At 39.1% G+C, this 18,528-nt stretch overlaps 1 protein-coding gene across 1 annotated transcript in view; it reads right to left on the bottom strand.

Moving 5' to 3' along the window:
* tsnare1 (T-SNARE Domain Containing 1) overlaps window positions 1–18,528 on the bottom strand; it is a 935,796-nt gene that overhangs the window by 233,898 nt on the left and 683,370 nt on the right. The window lies entirely within an intron of this gene.

Raw genomic sequence — 18,528 nt, 5'->3', positions numbered from 1 at the left:
GTTTTAGCCAATTTTGCACCCTTCCCCACACCACTCCCTGAAGTCCCACTTCTTCCAGTCTAATACCCAGCCTCTCATGGATGAAAATAACAGAAACACACAAAATGGACAGACATACAGATACATACTTTATTAAGGTGGATAAGCTGATTTATATTCTTCGAGTAGTTACTCTCTGTTGGATGTAATCAGTGTTAATGTCTGCAGTCCAACATCTATTGGAATGTATTTTGTAATGCAAGTAAAATAAAAAGCTTATTATTTTTCATGCCAACAGATCATAAACGTTAGTGCCATCTTTAAGAATCTCATACCAAATGACATAAAGCAGAGACATACCAAATGGATGGACACACAGATACAGACGCACATACATACAGATACTTGTCCCTTTACTAAGGAGGATTATTGTTATATGCAAGAGCTTGGCCATAAAGGGATTGAGAAATCTTTAAAGACATTCAGTCAATAGAGGGCAACTCACAGTGCTAGGATAGGGGAATAGGGACTTAGTTGTTCTTTACAAGGACAAAGAGTTTGGGGCTGTGATGAATATTTGGAGGCAACTAAAGGCTCAAAGGTTTAAATACACTAAGGAACAACTAAAGCAAGGTTAAGCCTGGTACCAACACTGCAACAGTAGAGTCATCCCTGAACCTTGGAAGTAAATATTGATTCATTTTTATTGCCAATGCTAGCCCAAACCCTCGCCTAGCTTAGAGACCATTTGTCACCTCTGACAAGGGCTGAACTGATTGGAGGAAGAGAGTCCAAAATTACAAAACAAAAGAGACAAGAACACAAGTGGTAGAAACAGACAGGCATTTCAGTACTTTGAGGAAGGTAAGTGGGTGAGACACCACATCAACTGCACAGGGTTCAACGCCTGTATAATTTCACCCATCCTTACTCATTACTCATTTTTGTAACATATTGAGAAGAGTTGTTTCTTTTTGTGTTGGGGGCTTTGTATGTAATTGTGTAGACATTTAATTGTTTTGTAAACCGTAATTTGATTAATTGTAAACTGTAATGCTGAGTGTATTTATCGTTTAATAAATATTCTTTTGTCTACCGTTTTTTATCATTTTCCTAGTTTATTATCATTCTACTACTTGTGTGGGTTGACTCTTGACTTGCATCACATAGATATTTGGTTTCGAGCTTTATTGGCATTGCCAATGGAAGATACTGACCCATTTTATAAAGTTTAAGTAGTACAGGGGCCTTTAATGAGAGTTCATTGAACTATATTTACAGGCATACATTGTCTACAGTGCATCTGGAAAGTATTCACAGCGCATAACTTTTTCCACATTTTGTTATGTTACAGCCTTATTCCAAAATGGATTAAATTCATTTTTTCCTCAGAATTCTACACACAACACCCCATAATGACAACGTGAAAAAAGTTTACTTCAGATTTTTGCAAATTTATTAAAAATAAAAAAATTGAGAAAGCACATGTACATAAGTATTCACAGCCTTTGCCATGAAGCTCAAAATTGAAATCAGGTGCATCGTTTTTCCCCTGATCATCCTTGAGATGTTTCTGCAGCTTAATTGGAGTCCACCTGTGGTAAATTCAGTTGATTGGACATGATTTGGAAAGGCACACACCTGCCTATATAAGGTCCCACAGTTGACAGTTAATGTCAGAACACAAACCAAGCATGAAGTCAAAGGAATTGTCTGTAGACCACCGAGAAAGGATTGTCTCGAGGCACAAATCTGGGGAAGGTTACAGAAAAATTTCTGCTGCTTTGAAGGTCCCAGTGAGCACAGTGGCCTCCATCATCCATAAGTAGAAGAAGTTCGAAATCACCAGGACTCTTCCTAGAGCTGGCTGGCCATCTAAACTGAGTGATTGGGGGAGAAGGGCCGTAGTCTGTCAGAGCTCCAGAGGTCCTCTGTGGAGAGAGGAGAACCTTCCAGAAGGACAACCATCTCTACAGCATTCCACCAATCAGGCCTGGATGGTACAGTGCCCAGACGGAAGCCTCTCCTTAGTAAAAGGCACATGGCAGCATGCCTGGAGTTTGCCAAAAGGCACTTGAAGGACTCTCAGACCATGAGAAACAAAAGGTTGATCTCTTTGGTGTGAATGCCAGGCGTCACGTTTGGAGGAAACCAGGCACCGCTCATCACCAGGCCAATACAATCCCTACAGTGAAGCATGGTGGTGGCAGCATCATGCTGTGGGGATGTTTTTCAACGGCAGGAACTGGGAGACTAGTCAGGATAAAGGGAAAGATGACTGCAGCAATGTACAGAGACATCCTGGATGAAAACCTGCTCTTGACCTCAGACTCGGGCGACGGTTCATCTTTCAGCAGGACAACGACCCTAAGCACACAGCCAAGATATCAAAGGAGTGGCTTCAGGACAACTCTGTGAATGTCCTTGAGTGGCCCAGCCAGAGCCCAGTCTTGAATTTGATTGAACATCTCTGAAGTGATCTTAAAAAGGCTGTGTACTGACGCTTCCCATCCAACCTGATGGAGCTTGAGAGGTGCTGCAAAGACGAATGGGCGAAACTGGCCAAGGATAGGTGTGCCAAGCTTGTGGCATCATATTTAAAAAGACTTGAGGCTGTAATTGCTGCCAAAGGTGCATTGACAATGTAAACTTTTTTCACATTGTCATTATGGGGTGTTGCATGTACAATTCTGAGGAAAAAAATGAATTTAATCCATTTTGGAATAAGGCTGTAACATAACAAAATGCAGAAAAAGTGATGCGCCGTGAATACTTTCCGGATGCACTGTATATCTTTAAATGACGCATGCACTAAAGAACAGGCATGATGACAATTTCTTTGGAAATCTTGAGGTTATACAATGTTAATTTTATTATGTTTGGACTTGAGAGGCCAATTTGTATACAGCAAGTCCCACAAACACCACTAACAATATTTTATGTCATGTGGTAGTATAAGGCAGAGTGCACATAAACATAAGTTCATCACATAAATGAAAAGTAACTGAATAATATGTCAGAATTTTCCATTTAAAGATTTTTTCTATGAGATCATAAAAAGGTGTGGATAAAGTGGTGGGAGTTAAGTGTGCAGCATCATAACAGGAGCCATCATTCTCAGCAGTATGTAGCTCACACACCTGCAGCATGAGTTTAATCAAATGATCCTTTTATTCTTGACATTCATAAAGAAGCATGTCTTATCCACCCAAGACAGCTCCGGTCTCTTCATTCCCTTCTTTGCTTCGCCGCGGTATTCACGTCTCTCTGCTGATAACTGCAGCCTTTTTATTTAATCCATGGCTTCTCTGCTGTTTTATTGTACGTTTATTATGATGCAAAGTTATCGATGAAGGCGGTTGTATGCTTACAACGCTTGACAGATGCCGAATGTCACTTCAACACAAGTCCTGCAAAAACTAACGTAATTGAAACAAACCATGAAACTCAAACCGATTATGACAACAGCAATCCAAGCTTTGAGAAAACACTAAAAGGGAGGCGTGTCAGACGTCGTGGTACATTTTCTGATGCAGCTAGACAAAAATAACTTTGTGATGCTGCCGGCAAATACTCGCAGAAAAATCCACAAGTTAATAGACACGCTGTCGCTAAATACTCGCTGGCAAATCCACAAGTTCATAGACATGCTGTCACTAAATACTCACAGGCAAATACACAACTTAATAGAGACGCTGCCGCTAAATACTCGCAGGCAAATCCACAAGTTAATACCAGGGATGCCTGTTAAACATCTTAGATTCACGAGTAGCGATTTGGGTAGTGAACACTTCGATGAATGAAACCTGTTATCTTTACAACGGTTGACAAACATGGAATGTAACTTGAACACAACACGTCCTCCAAATACGAACCTGATTGAAAGAAATAATGATAATCAAATCCTTGATGACAACAACACTCATAACAGTGACAAAACAATTACATTGACAATCATGTTACGTTATTTTTAAAATGTTTCCTTTTCATTTTAATAACTTATTTAACACACTACTTCTCCGCTGCGAAGTGCGGGTATTTTGCTGGTAAATCTATAATTTGCTGCCATGACTTGACTATGCTGTACCCAGGTCTTAGGGTTTTCACTCAGTATACTTTCATTTAACATTGAATTGATCTCACGAGACAAGAGAGAGTACTGAAACATAAGAGACAATATAATAGGATATTAAAAAGAAGCCCAGAGTGATGGTCATGTCTACTTAAATGATCAACTCTGTGAAGGATGAGCACCATGTATGGCAGGACTGGCCCAATTAGTAATGTCATTAGGAAAAGAGGTGTGTACAGAGGATGGACAACTTTATTAATACTTACTGAGATCTCTTAGTCACTGACCTGTGGTCTGGAATTTCAACAGAGTGCAAATCATCAGTGCACATGAATGGGTCAAAATCTATATCCACCCACTCGAGCTCTAGGATTCTGAAGTGGTATAAGGGCACATCCGTACAAAAAATGGAAATTCAAATTAGAAAAAATAGTTTACTATTAAACAATACCATGTGAAAGTAATCCTTATTTTATGCAGAACATCCCAAACAAAATTTCTGTCATGCTACCTAATATTTGGGCAGTTTTAATGGTCTAATCTTGATCAATAAGTAATTTAAAAAATATGACAATTATTCTCCAGCAGACCCCCGACCCTGTAGTTAGGATATAGTGGGTTGGATAATGGATGGATGGATGGATATTCATTAAGTATTAACAATTAGTAGCAATGCACCTCATTAGTGTACCCAGATCAGATGAAGAGGACTGACATGCCACTAATTGCAACTCCACTGTCTTTATCACTGAAATGCACAAACTCCACCCAAGTGCAGATAAAATCCTAAGAACAAACAAGTAAAAACAGAAATTTAAAATGACAAGAAAAAATTACATTATTACAGACCTGTTCCAGGAGGCTGTGAGCTACAGATCATTTTGGGAGCTGATTTACACTCTTGTGACATGATACCAGAGCTCACACATAACCATTTGTCTTGACGTAATTACAAGTATGAATTATGTTCTAAGAATGTCAGTTAAGGCACTGCCTGAAAAGACAGAAACAAAAGAGAAATTGCACCTTTCCAATAATTAGAGATGACAATTTGTTTTCTGGATTGTTTTACTGTAAGTATAAGAACTGAAATCAATTCAAATATTTAAGTAAGAAAACTTTGTAAGCTGCATCACATTTAAGGAGCATGTCAAGTATTGCAGATATAATTGGCCTCCTGATGATCTAATTTACCATATATTGCATAAAGAATGATTTTATTAATGTACGATAATAACAGTGGAGATCAAGGAAGCCTAATGAATGTGTCAAGATCTGTGGATATATTTATCAAGCATCTCAGAGTGGGAAAATGATTCTAACAGGCTCAAAGAGTGACACAGATTTGATAGTAAAAACATTTAATCAATTTTCCTTTAGAAAAATGCTCCCAACATTACCATGGACTTTAGACGAGCTCATAAGCAGTACTAACTCACTAGGAACAGGCTGAAGATTGCATTCAGGCAGAGACTGGCACACACATCCCAGCAAGGCTGAATGTTTTGGAAACTCTGAACAGGGAATTTGTAAAAACACGTCAATTTGATAGAAGTGGAATAATATTCTTAAAAAAATCTTTTATGCCACGTGATTGCTCCATCTACATGAAGATGTCATGGACTGTCAGCTGAAAGAGTTGGTAGTTTTACATTTTTTGGGGCCACCAGGAAAATGCAGCTTTGCAAAAGTGATGCTGCTCTGGGTATGTCATAACCAACCATTTCTTGAATTTTGCGCTAAATTTTGAATGCCTTTACAATGCGTGAGATAGTCAGATTTATACTTTTCCTCACCACTCCACATCAGGTAATGTTAAAGCAAGGGGCATTCTTGCAAATCACTGCTTTTCCAGGAGTTGCTGGTGTGACTGACAACACATACATGAAGATGATTGCCCCAAGTGTGGATGTATTCATATGTGAATTGTAAGCGTTATCCACACAGCTGGTCATGGATGCAAACTGTATTGCAGTAGCCAGTGTATTACCCTTTAAACAGACAGAACCAGATGGGTGATTAACAGTAGAATGTCACACAGGTATTCTGAACTCTGCATTCTTCTGAGCCCCAGGATTATTTATGTTACACTTTACAAGCCCAGGATGGGTCAAAAAGGTAGGTAGAGACTCCTGGGGCCCTGGATAAATATAGCCTCGCAGAAGATAAGGGGGTGTCATGTTTCTGGCAGCTGGCATTTCCATTTTTGAACCTGTACATCAATAATCATGTATTGAAGATGACTAGGGCAATGAGGACACACACAAAAAAAGATAAGTGCAAAGCGTATTATGCTTTTTATTTCAAGTAGTGTCCTAAAAGTGCAGTGTAGTTTCTAACTTAAATAAATAATCTCATAAAACAATACCCTAATGGTGAAGCTACATCAATTGAGAATCAATATATAATCAGTTAAAACAAAGGATAAAAAAAATGAGAATTGCCTTTATAATCCTCTGTTCCAGTGCTCTTTTTCTCTCACTTGCCCCATTCATCCATCTCCCATGCATATTCAGCAGGGCAGAGACCCCGACTACCGCCCTAACCACCATCCCTCGGCATATCCACTGTGATGTGCAGATTCTGACTCCATTTCCCTTATGCCTCAGCATTCATAAAGGCCCCTTATTGACTCCCATCCTGGCCGTCACCCCTCGGCATTCATCAGGACATCCCGAGCCCAGCTCTGTCTTGCCCATCTCCTAAATCATTAATATGTCAGATTCCTGGGAGCTCCAATTGCTCATGCTATCCATAGTGGAGCAGGAGCAATCTGGTCCACCCCAGGAGCTCATCTCACGCAGCACAGGCTTTCACTGCTTTCTCTCCACACTGGCTCCAACCAGTTCTGCTTTCTCTCTTTTTTTTCAGTCAGCTTCTTTGATTTCTTTTTCTTTTTTTCCCCTCTGAGTTACTCAGGCTCCTACAGGTATGTTCCTCCTTATGTACAAACCATAGAATATCAACAAGGACACCAGGGAGGCTGATCACACCCTCACATGCAAATGCGAACAGTTAATTTCCTTAATAATAATTCTGGGGCAGCACATCTTCACAGCTTCACACAACTACACCCACAAAGTCCGAGCTGCACTGTGCCATGGAACTCTTACTCACTGCACCACACAAAAGAAATCATCTGAAAGATGATTGGGAACACTGGAAGAGTGAAGAAACAGTGAAAGAAAAGCAGTAGCTAGTTTAAAAAAACTTTTTTTTTTTTTCCGCTGCCCGTGACCATAAAAGCAGAACGGTGATTCTTTTCAAAGTATGGCTGTGGATTATTTATTATAACAAAAATCACATCTCTCACTTTCATTCAGTGTGTGTGTCTTGATCTTTCAATCTCAGTGGTTGTTATAGTATTATTCCTGATGTGTGGTGGCTGGGTTCAGTGCATGACTCCAGAATACTTCATGACGGTGGCATAAAGCTTTTCTTGAATATAACCACATCCCTTTATTATTATAATTATTAATAACATTATTGTGTTGTGGTGAAGCTTTAGCATTAGTATCAGAAAACCTCAAAGCATCAGCATGATTTCCAAGACAATCACAAAATGACTTCATGAGTGACACGTTGAGTTTTGTGGTCGTCATTCATTCTCAAACATGAACTGTACTCCTGCCCGCTTCATAACTATTTTTCATGTGCTACCTGGGCTTGTACTAATTGTTGTCCTAGTCAGACTTTTAGTGTAATTTCTAGGAGTAATTCTGAGACACTTTATAAATATGGGTCCTATAACAACTAGGCTACACCTACACTGTTTTATTTTCTCATCTCTTCCTTTGACTCTTTTCCACAATTTGCTAATACAAGGCCGTGGACTCCCTAAGAAAAGACACTAATAATTATAATTGTATATTCCAATGTACATTATCAGTTTATGTAACATGGTACATTCACATTCTAATGTTACACTAATGTAGCCAATTATCTTTTTGTTAATCTTGAAGCACTTTTCAAGGAATGCACCATCTTAAAATGTTCTATAAGGCAAAAATACAAGAACCTGTATAAAAAAAGCCTTATAATCATGTAAAGTTCAGTGGACAAGTGAACTTGACAAGATGCTATATAAAACAGATCAATACACTGAAATCAAACTTTAAATTTATAAACATACTGCTCTGAAGCCACAGGTTTCTATAGTTTTTATAGTTTATAAAATTCAGTTTATACTGACATTTTTCTTGACACACAAATATATTTGGTTGCTTCACTTTATTCATCAGCCAGGCCTACTAGCACAGGAGTTGGTGAAGTACAACACAACAGACTTGATCCTCTTCCCACAATGCAAGGTGTATTCACATACAGATACAACACATACTGTACATAATCAAGATTTAAAGCATACCATAACATCTCCTCATCATGTTCTATGGGGATGCTGTGTATTAATCTTTGATCTCTGTGTAATAATCTTACTGTTGTCCATTATTATGTATGTTGTAACCTTCCTATTGCACCATCTACTCCATGTTTTGAGAAATAAGGGGACAAGAATTTCACCATGGGTCCTAATACTACCCTGACCGTTCTACATATTCCAAAGCTTGTCACAAAACACTATTAGAAGCTATAGATGCATCCTGTTCGTGTCTAATGTCTACTTTGTGTCTCTTTTTACTTTCAATGTTTATTTTCATTAACTCAATTACCTTCAAAATCTACAGTCTACTTGAGCCAGTGATTAGCTATTAAACCTTTATAAAGGAAGTTGATTTGTGGTAAGACTTAGCCGTTGTGATGATCTGAAGCTGCTGTTTTAGCCAACAACCCTGTGTGAAATGGCTAGCAGACATTAGAACGCCAAAATGGATTTGTCTTTATTATTTAACTCTTTCAGGGTGGACAGGAAGGGCTGACAGTGGTAACCAACTATAAACAGTGACAAAACCCACTGTTATGTTTTAGTTGGACTCTGTTTTCTACAAAGAAAGTTAGCTTCATTGGTTTGACTGAGATTCCCTGTGCTCGTGTGAGTAGCAAGGAGCAAATGACAAAGATGGCATCCAAATCTGGCAAGAGACTGAAGCGAATGCGTAAAGCAAAATACTCCATGAACAAAGTCTTGCATATTATCGCTGAATTGGACACGGACTTGTTGGGCTCAAATTTTGATACAAGTGATTGAAAATGAATGTGAGGTACCAGCATCAGCTGATTACAGTGCAGAAACGGTTTTTGTAGCTGACACACCTACGGCAATGGGAGGACTGACACTTAGAATGACAAGAGCTAGAAACCAGGGTGGAATGCACTGTGACTGCATATGCCCGTGCCACCACGTCCGGCGACGACAGCCTGGCAGCCCGGCTGCCACAGATTCCTCACAAACTGGTGGCCACAATATGCAGCCATAGAAGTTTTCAGTTGATTTCTGTGTGAAACCATTGCTTTGCAGAAAACTGCTTTTTGAAAAAAATGTAAAATCTTCAAGGCCATAATGTCATGTCTCAGTCAGGGTCCCTCCCCCTGGCTGGGGTTCAAATTCATGTTTTATGTCAGAGTTGCTCATTTTTGATTCTTTTATTTATGTTGGTAATATGCATCAATCTTTATTTTTAGTTTTGTCTATGTATCTAAGCTGACTTAGAGGTGGGATTAACTGCCAAAAATTGCCCTTTGCCCTATATATCCAGAGGGTCTTCCATAGTTCCTGGTGGTTCATTGTGAATGTGCTCTGGAGTCTGTACTTATGCCTGTTGGATATTGGGGAATTTTGACCCTCTTGCCGGTTTTTCAACCACTCAGCTTGGATTTTATATTGGGACTCTGTTTGACCTGGATTGACTTGTTACAGATAATTCCATGTTGCCTTCATGCTCCACGGAATTTCATTGTGATTATAATAAGTTTTTGTGAAGAATAAATATTCTATTTTATGAAGATTTGGTGCTTTCTCTTATTACTAGCTGGGGGTTCACAGTGATATCTCTGTCTAGTCAGCATTATTGGGAATGCTTTGGGACTCTTTAGTGCTTGGGACTCCTAGTCCATAACAATTAAAGTTAAAAATGATGGTAAAACATCTGAACACAAGTCAAAAGTAATTTTCTTTTTAAAACAAAACTATGGCTGGAATGAAAATAATTTTAAACTTTAAAATTCAGAATAAAACAATGATCTTCACAAAAGTATGGATGCACTTCGGCCTTTAAAACAAGAGGAGTGATTTTGTGCAATATACATATCATAAAATAGCGGCATATGTGGTGGCAGGCACAAAGTGTCAATGACACAAGATGGTGAGGAAGCAATAAAATATATTAACTAGGGAGCTCTGCCGCCTGCTCACATCGCTCGGCAACCCCCAAGGGCAGGCGCTGGGTGCTTGCTATATATCGGCTGAGCTGTTCAAAGGGTGTTGGGGCATTCCTCCATTGTATATAAAGAGATGGTATATAGAAGAGTATGCGGGGCGAGGGAAGAAGATGGCTCGGTTATTAGTTATTATAGATAGTAAACCACTTACTTGAGTATTTCATTACAACTGTCTATTTTAAATACCAATGAATAATGAAACATAGTAAAAGGTAAAAAAGTAAAAGCAGAAGTTAAAAAAGTAAAACGTAATAAAAAGTAAATTAAAAAAATGACATTAACATTTTGTCAAAAACAATATTATGAATTACTTTATCCTCTAACGTACATTCTATAAACGTTGGTTTTCTTCATTTCTGTTAGCATATTGTTTGGGATATTTTTCTTCTTCGTTTATTAGACGATTCTCTCTGTTCTTTATTTTTATTATATACCCCTCATTCTTGTGACATTCTTTATCAGCTCCTTGCTCTTTTTCTATTGTGATCTAAAATTTGACATTCTTGAATAATTTGCTTTTTTGCCTTGCTACTACAACCGACTGCATTGAAGGGCAAGTTAGCACTGAGCACGTCACGGGGTGGTACAGAGATCTATGGAAAAATAACATTGTGACTTTCAGAATGCATTTCTATTTGTTTTCTTAACTGCCAATTCTGGGCTTCAAGCTTATTACAAGTAAACCACCTCTTAATCATAATTTATTCATGTTTAACTGTATATGCTTTCAGTCACAATAAACAACTACTCAGCTTAAAAAATAAATCACATGGATGCAATTTAAAAACTAAAAAAAAAACAAATCTTGAAATGCTGTTAACTCAGTACTAACTCAAAATGTATTGGTGTTACACGTCCAGTTTGATCTGAACCTTCTACTTTCAATGCAAAATGTCAGCGACCATTACAAGAACCGAGTTGCATAGCACACTCAACTGTCCAAATCAAAAATGGGTTCCAAACACTTTCTTACATTTTAATTCTAAATCTTTATTGCATATCCAGTGCCTAATTGTCTTGTACTCTAAGCAAAAAAAAAAAAAGTAATTTGATGCAGAAGGAACAATTGATTAAAGAAATATAGTAGTAAAGCTTTCAGAAGTACACACTCTTCTCTTCCTGCATTACTGATCTGATTGAATTGAGAACAATGCTAATGGCATGTAGCTGATCTTTGAAATGCTTTAGCTACATTGTAAAGAGAAAGCATCGGATCAATAAATGGCTTTTGATAACTTATTAGCCTTTGTAAGTTGTCTATGCAGCCAGAATTGAACAGTTAGTCGGGCACATGAATCTCAGTGAGCTGTTCCTGTTAATAAAGTATTAAGTTACACTACTGTAAGCTCTTTGTGCTCTGCTTTAAAACGGCTTCTTGGGCTTTGTACTTCCTAATCACTTACAAGTATTGTATGTACAATATATTGATTTTTATACCACCTTGATTTAACACATCTTCCAAATACTGTAAATACTACTACGAGTATTACTATTACTACTAATAATAATAATATGAAACGTTAGCCAATTAAATTCAGATGTCACTGTGTACATGCCAGAATAATAATGGTTGCAGTTTGACAAATGTCCTTAAAGGACTGATGTTAAGGTTGCATGTGTTGTCAGCAATTCGCATCCGCGACAAACATGCGTCTTCTTAGATGCTCCTGCACTTTGTACACACCACTACCGTGGTCAGGTGTTTTGGTGGATTATACAGTGACCCCTCGCTATATCACGCTTCAACTTTCGCGGCTTCACTCTATCGCAATTTTTTTCTCATACACGCTTACGTCACTACGCATGCGCTTTCTGAGAACTTTTATCTAAGCCCTACGATGGCTCCTAAACGTGCTGCTTTTTCTAAGCCTTCTGACAATAAAACTAAGCACTGGAGAAAGATGCTTACTATCCAGGAGAAGGTGAAACTCCTGGATATGATTAAAGATGGCAATACCCTACAAAAGCCTCCTCACGCATATGAAAAGACAGCGCCAGCAACTGCCTATCAAGATGTTCTTCAGCCGCGCACCCAGACACCCACTGCCTACTCCTAGTACTTCTTCACTGAAGACAACAACGCACCTGCTGAAGATACTGCACCACCTCTGAAGACTCTCCTACTGAGGTCGTGCCTTCATAGGTTAGTGGTTGTGTGCAATTAAATGTACAGTACAATAATCTACTAGATAAAAGCGTTCGGGATTGTCCTTCCGTCCTGTGAGTGCAAAGCGTAGTGGTATTCAGCTTATTACAGACTTACTACTTGCGGCTTGAAGTACAAAGCGACGCGATTTGAGCAGAGTTCTTGTGCTGCCACCGTTCCCTTGCTTTGTTGCGCGATGCGCTGGAAAAATAGACAAAATTATGTCTCTGGAAATAATTAATGTTGATGGAGTACAAATGCCTCACCGCATAGCAAATATCAGGGGAGATGGTGCTTGCTTATTCTCATCTATAGCTTATTTAGTGCATGAAACTCCGTCTTTAGCGGTACAGATTCGGGCTGACATTGTACGACTTTGGACAGGCACTTGAGGGGATAAAAAAAAACTTAGGTTTTCAGGAGATGTTATGAATAGGCATTTTGATGTTCTCATTCCCTACACTTACATGCCTGATGTACACTTGGAGTGCACAAAAATTGAGTATAAAAGTCGATCGCCTTAAAAGGCGAGTGCGCCTAGTAATATGATATTTGTAACGTCTAATATGTCTTATTTTCTCTTATTTTGTCTAATATATTGGGTAATACGAGTGTAATGGTGACTAAAGGGTGTTATTTCATGTCTAGAGGGCTCTAATAATGTTAAAAAACGTATTTAGAAGGTCGTAAACAGGTTTTCTATACTCTAACTGCGAAAATATTCGATTTATAAATAAAGAATCCTACTTCGCGAAAATTCATTTATCACGGTAGAGTCTGGAACGGATTAACCATGATAAACGAGGGTTTACTGTATATAGAAAGGCAGCCAAAACCGCACAGAGCAATGAAAAGCCTATGTGAGTCACAGGTGCATCTGGACTGTGCAAAGACGACAACGAGTCGAGTGACAAGTTGGAGGTGGGCACATGAGCAGGCAGTGCATAATGGATGAGAAATCAGCAGACTAGCACGACGTAGGGAGTGAGTGGACGTCCTTCTCATCTCCTCCCGTTCCACCCTCCACACCTGAGCGCCGCACGGACAATTGTGTATTGGTTAAAACCCAATGAAGGAGGCAGTCTTTTAAAACCAATAAGCCCTGTGTCTCTGTTTCATTACCGTCTCACCTGCTACACCAATGCAGGCCCTGCAACAGTCGAGACACTCTCTCGGTAGCTGACCTTCTCTGTGCCTGACCGGTTCACACAGAGGCACCACATGATCAGGCGGTGTTTATGCTTAGAGAACGAGGGTGGACGCGACAGGACTATCTAAGAAGAGGCATGTTTGTCAAGGATGTAAATCGCTGTATGCAGCGTGTAAAACGCTGTATTGTATGTTGCCCTCTCCAGAGTTGCATCTTTTCATTCACCTACAGTCATTAACACAATGAAGTGAGCAGTCTTTAAAAACCGAGTTTTCGGTTACAATGCACAACCGTGTGCACCATAGCAAACTGTTTTACACGCTACATACAGCAATTCGCATCTGCAACAAACATGTGTCTTCTTAGATGCTCCAGCACTTTGTACACACCCCCCTCCCACCTCGCTGCTACAATGGTCGGGTGTCTTGGTGGATTATATAAAGAAAGGCAGCCAAAACCGCACAGAGCAATGAAAAATCTACGTGAGTCACAGGTGCATCTGGACTGTACAAAGACGACAACGACTCGAGTGACTAGTTGGAGGTTGGCACAAGAGCAGGCACTGCATACTGGACGAGAAATCAGCAGACTAGCATGACGGAGGGAGCGAGTGGACATCCTTCTCCTCTCCTCCCATTCCACCCTCCGCGCCTGAGCGAGGCACGGATGATTGTGTGTTGGTTCATTCTGTGCATTGTTACGATGTTGCTTTTCTTGCTGATTTATTATATTACCGATTTTTCAAATGTTAATTTTCTCCCTGTGCTAAAAAATTATTAAAAAACCGGCCTGATTATGCGGCATATGGTACGCCGTGGGTTGGCTAGTTATTATTATTGCTTTAATCCAACTTATTCTGATAATTATTATCAGGGGCTGTGGCAGTTTTGGGTTCGAGTAGGTGGCACACCTACTTTCCTCTCTTCCCCACCATAAACTTATTTTTCTACCTTTTTTTTTTCAAATGAAAATTATCCTATACTGTATATATATGCATATTAATACAAATCTCCCTTTGTTTAAAATACCATTTGATTATAAACTTACACTGCAAACTCACCAGCATTAACTTTACCACTAGAAAAGCTTCATTTAACTCTTAAAAAGCATTTGGAGAGCACATTTATGGGTTGTGATTTTACAGCATAAATTTGCATCACAAGATTTATAAAATAAAATTGACTTAAAATTTTGACAATCACAGGTAATCAAAACAAGTTAACAAGAAGTTATATGCTAGTAACTTAGTGAAGAGCTGTTCAAAGAGCACAGACTGGTCATGAATCACCTTTCACTACTGTTGGATTATGTCTTGTTAGAGGGAAACATGAACGACAAACAGAAATGCAAAACATGCCAGAGTCTAATGTCAGCACTTAAAATCAGGGTGATGCCCCAATGACAGATTGAAACCTTGCTGCTATGTGTGTTCACTTTAGCCATGCGTTTGCTACCAATGCAACTACTAATTGTCCTTGAAAATTTACAGCTTAACTGCCTAATGTGGAAGGATCACCAGGGGCCTCATGTATAAACGGTGCGTACTCACAGAAATGTTGCCTAAGAACTTTTCCACGTTCAAATTGCGATTTATAAAACCTAAACTTGGCGTAAAGCCACGCAAATTTCCATGGTAGCTCATACCCTGGCACACACAAGTTCTCTGCTCGGTTTTGCAGACTGGTGGCACCCAGCATCAAAGCAGTGATACTGTTTCTGTGTAGTTTATCTTTCTTTTTCAGATCCACATCCCTGACGCGGCTTTATAAATACACTGGAATTAACCGCAAATTGTTTATTAGTTTAATGCATCTGATTGTAATTAACCTGTAACAATATAATGGCCCCAGAATGGTCAAACTATTCTAAATACCATAGCTGCTTTAGCACTGTTACTCTCACTGCACCTTCTTCTTCTTTCAGCTGCTCCTGTTAGGGGCTGCCACATCAGATCATCTTTTTCCATATTACTCTCACTGCACCACTCAGAGTATTTATATCACTGTATCTGAGTGTAAATCACAGGAGTACAGCAGCTTATCGGAAAGAGAATCATCGGTATACAGCATCAAGCACATGCTGCCTCAGCCATTCTCTATTTGAACTGGTCTCATCCAACAAACACTTCAGAGCCTTTCCTGTTTGGACCTCGCGGTTCACAAACAGTTTCATCCCAAGAACTATACATGCACTCAATCACTCCATCAAGTGCTCCTTGTAGAACTGTTTGTTATTGCAAGTTTACAGTGAGGTAATTGTACTTATGGTACAGTTATAATTTTGCACATCCTGAGCCACTTTATAAAGCGTGTATTTACATATGATGACGATATAAATTTTAAGATGAAATGCAACAAAATATGTTTATTATATTATACAGATAAAACTTTAACTACACGGTGCTGCAGCGCTAGCAAATAATTTGAGCTTCGTTCATGAATTGTTCCTGCCTTGCGTTTGAAAAAGACAGTACTGCTGCAATAAAGCATTTCATCGAAGGTCGCGAATGGAGCAGCAAGCATCTTGCGTAACACATGAACAATCACTGCGCCACCGTGTTCCCATGTTCAACATGCTTTAACTCCTATCATCATGAAAATGATATCACATATACATCTCAGTATTTTAATTATTCAGAGAGCTGTAATATCACAAATGTACGTAGTGATTCACACACATAGAGAACATAGAAGATCAAATACAAAACAAAGCATTTAACGTGCCACTTTAGTTACGATGGAATTTGAGAAACTAGTAAATTAAGCGATTTTAAGATGAAGTTTATGACGTTCTATTTTAATGACAAAATAAACTATGTGATGTGAGATGTGGCCGGCTTGTCATCCCGGCCAGTACCCCCAGGCCACCAGATGGAGCCCTCCCTGCAGTATGGAGGTGCCCCGAAGACCAGCAGGGAGTCATGGGACATGTAGTTTTTATTCAAGACCCTTCTTGGTACCCTAGGGGCCGCAAGAGGGAGCTTCAGGGAGGAACGAAGACTTCTTTGTGCCCTTTAACCCGGAAGTTCGTCAAAGGAAGAGCGACGGGGTTCTGGGGTGAAGAAAAGGACTTTTTACCTGACCCTAACACTTCCGGGTCAGGGAATATAAAAGGACTATGGGAGCTCCCAGACGGCGAGCTGAGCTGGGTGGAAGGGCGGCAACGCGTCTGGGAGTGGAGGATTGTTTATTATTGTTATTTGTGATTATTTATAAGTATAGTGGAGGAGAGGGTGCTTTGTGCACTGTGGCATTTAAATAAAGTCAACTTGTGGACTTTTACCTGGTGTCTGGAGTCGTGGACAGGGGTTCAAGGGAATGACAGCGCCCCCTATCTGTCACAGTGATTAAAGTGGAAATTTTGAGATTAAAGTTGACATTTCGTGCTTTTTTCCTACTGTGTGCCTTTTTTTCTCTCTGTACCTTAATAAGCTTTCATATGACACTCAGACGGTGGGCTACGACTCGCCTTTTCACGGCGACTTTGATATGTGACAACTGCTTTTTTTATTTCGGGCACTGTGAGACTTTGTGAACTTGAACTTTCGAGTTTCTCCGACACGCTATGTCACTCGATCAGCTTCCTTTTGTTGTTTATACCATTAAATAGTACGTTTTTCTTTGCCTCCACTTGGTATTCGCTGAAATCCTTCTATTTATCCTCATACTTTTGCCATTGCCTTTTCACAGAACACTGAGCTTAAGGGCTATTTATATTGATTTGCATATTCAAAGAGGCGTAATTCCAGGAGGAGTTGGGTTGCTGACAGCAGGCACATGAATGTGTGTTAATTTCCACGCTGACCAGGATTTATATAGCAGAAGAACGTGGAAGTTGGTGAATGCACAGATTTATGCATCTGGATTTTTTTCTGCGTAAGTACATTTCCGCTTTTGTGCTTATGTCATGTTATAGTGCGAATTCTACGCATGGTGTTATGCATGAGGCCCCAGGTCATGGATTTGTCTGATATTCACGAGCCACCAACTCAATCAGTATTAAAGTTTTCAGCTTCTGTTTTAACCGGTAAGGCGTGCAGCTTTGTGGTTCATTAATACAACAGATAAATGTGCGTGGGTTGAATAGAAGGTATTGAAAGATGTGATTTTTGGCATGTGGCATGTATCAGGTACGCATACATAATTTGCAAGGAATGGCAAAGCGGTAATTGGACTGTTGTCTTGTAACATTCGACTCACTCTCCAAAAATGGCACTTGCACCACCAAGACCCGTGGCCGGAAAAGTTGAGGACGTTAGACCCGACAAGCCGTACTTCTTTCAAATAAACTTCCCCCAATCCACAATCAAAAATAAGACAAAAAACAAACCATGTGTAAAATAATAAAGTGAGTATATATTGATAAAAAAAACAAATTAACAGACTCCAAACAATATATATATATATATATATATATATATATATATATATATATATATATATATATATATATATATATATATATATACACCTGTATATATATATATATATATATCATACCCCAACCAACCCTGACATAACATTCAACCCCAAGAGTGTCAATCGGAAAGTAATAATAAAAATAAAAAGTGCCGCACAAAGTTAATATACAATATAAACCATCTCTTGACCCCACCCTGAACACAAACTTAATAAGACACACAGAAAGCGCGAAAATCAGATAAACGTCCAGAACATTTAATGGAAAAAGGATAATGTTTGTAAACCTGGTTTAGCTGGAAAAATTGGCCTACGGAAATTACAACACAAAATACATTTACAACAGCATTAATCATGTTGAACTGCTACAGTCTAATGCTATACTGGTCAAAATTATAATGTAAATTTGGCTGTTTATGCTTTACGA

Source organism: Polypterus senegalus, chromosome 15 (assembly GCF_016835505.1).
Source record: "Polypterus senegalus isolate Bchr_013 chromosome 15, ASM1683550v1, whole genome shotgun sequence".
Classification (NCBI taxonomy): Eukaryota; Metazoa; Chordata; class Cladistia; order Polypteriformes; family Polypteridae; genus Polypterus; species Polypterus senegalus.
The sequence above is the reverse complement of the archived record's forward strand: the minus strand, read 5'-3'. Positions and strand labels throughout refer to the sequence as shown.